This window comes from Propithecus coquereli, unplaced genomic scaffold, assembly GCF_000956105.1.
Source record: "Propithecus coquereli isolate 6110/MARCELLA unplaced genomic scaffold, Pcoq_1.0 Scaffold31, whole genome shotgun sequence".
NCBI lineage: Eukaryota > Metazoa > Chordata > Mammalia > Primates > Indriidae > Propithecus > Propithecus coquereli.
Window position 1 is genome coordinate 7347769 of NW_012148730.1, and position 2276 is coordinate 7350044.

At 42.1% G+C, this 2276-nt stretch overlaps 1 pseudogene; it reads left to right on the forward strand.

The window, feature by feature from the left end:
- Positions 1 to 956: 956 nt before the first annotated feature.
- LOC105814937 lies at positions 957 to 1802 on the forward strand (annotated as a pseudogene).
- Positions 1803 to 2276: the final 474 nt, after the last annotated feature.

Below are 2276 nucleotides of genomic sequence, written 5' to 3' on the forward strand. Positions count from 1 at the left end.
TATATACTGCATGATTCCTTATATAAAATTACACAAAATAAAAATTAATGTATAATAATGAAAAGAAAATTAATGATTAGAGGAGAGAGGAGAAAGTCATGCGGGGGAGAGATAACAAAGGGGCAGAAGGAAACTTTTAGGGGTGGTGGATATGGTCATTATCTTGATTGTGGTGACATTTTTATAGGTATATCCATGCATTAAATTTCATCAAATTGTACATTTTAATTATGTCATTACTAAATATCAATCATGCCTCAATACTGTTTTTTCTTTTACTTATTTTATTTATATATTCTTAGAGATGTTGCCCAGGCTGGTCTCAAATTCTTGAGTTCAAGCGAGCCTCCCACCTCAGCCTTCTGAGTAGCTGGGATTACAGGCATGACCCACTGTGCCAAGTTCTTTGTTTTATTTTTGAAAATACTTAAGTGTGACATGTACCAAATGCAATGTTTTGTCCTTGTTCAGATATGTATTGTAACAAGCCAGTCTTAAAACATCTATTTTTTGAGATAATCAAGAAAATTGAATATGATAAAGATGATAATATTAAGGAATTATTTTTAGCTTTTCCGTCAAAATAGTATAGTAGTTATGTTTTTAAAGTCTTAACAAGGAGTAAATATTAAAATATTTAATGAATAATGTATATGATTCCTGGAATTTCCAGAAACTTCTACAGTTCCGCCTCCAATAAGACTTGTTGGGTCACTGCGCATGCGTGAGGGTGACGGGGCTGGCGTCCCGAGAGCCGCCGGTCGCTCGGTTTCCCGCCCTTTCGCGTTGGAAGCGCTCGGGCTCGTGAGGTGGCGCCTCCAAGCAGGCCGCGAACCCACTTCGTGCCGGGGGGGCCCCCCCGGCAATCGGCGTGTTGGGGGAAGCCCCCGAACCCGGTGAGAAAAGGCGGGAGAGCTCGCGGAGTGTGAGGGGCGCGGGCCGCCGGGCTGGGCATCATGAGTGAGCAGCCGCCGGCGAAGAAATCGCCCAGCCTTCCCGTGGCCCCGGCAGAGGAGACGGCGCGCCGCCCGCGCCGGGACCCCGTCAACGCGGAGAGCCTGCCGCCGTCAAAAGTAAGGATTAAATTAAAAGATAATGTACAGTGTGTGTCCGCGATAAACGCTCCAAAAGCGAAGAGATCTCGTTTTGATGGATCACTGGTTTATTTAACCAGAAAATTTAAGGAGCTTGTCAAAGCTGCTCCCGATGGTATTCTTGAGTTAAACAAGGTTGCGGCAGACCTGGGAGTACAAAAACGAAGAGTATATGATATAACCGGTGTCTTACACGGGGTTGACCTCATCGAAAAAAAATCTATTAACTATATTCGTTGGATAGGATCTGATCTTAACAATTTGGAAGCAGCATCCCAACAAAAGAAGAAGCTACAGGAGGAACTTTCTGACTTATCCACAATGGAAGATACTTTGGATGAGTTAATTAAGGGTTGCAGTCAGCAGTTGTTTGAGTTAACAGAAGACAAAGAAAATGAAAAGCTAGCATATGTAACATTTCAAGATATTCATGCCATTGATGCCTTCCATGAACAGATGGTCATGGTAGTTAAAGCTCCAGAAGAAACCAGATTGGATGTTCCAGATCCCGGCGAAGATTCTGTCGCACTACGTATAAGCAGCACCAAAGGGCCTGTTGAGATCTACGTGGCTGAAATGGAAGAGGAGCAAGCAAATCACGGAAGGTCTGAAGGTGTCACCTCTTCATCTGAGAGCACAGATCCAGAATGCCCCGAGGAAGAAGAAAATCCTCAGCAAAGTGAAGAATTTCTTGAAATGAGCGACTGATAGCATTTAAGAATGCATGTGTTGAGTTTTGGGGGGGAACGTCGTTACGTGGGTGGATTATGCATCAGTCTGGCTCTCAGAGAAATAACTCCTGCCTGCAGTGTTCTCCTCCATCAGCAGTGGCATTAATGCAGGTAGTATCTTTGAGTACTTCACTACTTAGATAACTATGGTTTCCACATTTAAAAATAACTTTTTATAATTATTCACTGCTTTTTGTCATCTGAAATAACTTTGTCACCAAGAGTATTATAAAAACAGATGGTCAGGCCTGAGATGGGCAGTTCTTCATGAACTGTACCCTTTCCTTCAAGGATTATATATCACAAAAGAAATTGCCTTACACTGGTCATGTTTGCAGTTAACTGTTATATGTTGGATAGGTGTACACATGAATCTAAATGTGATGTGTTTGTATATATATCTTTGTAATGTTTAGAGTACTTATGAAATATGGCTAAGTGACACTTTTCA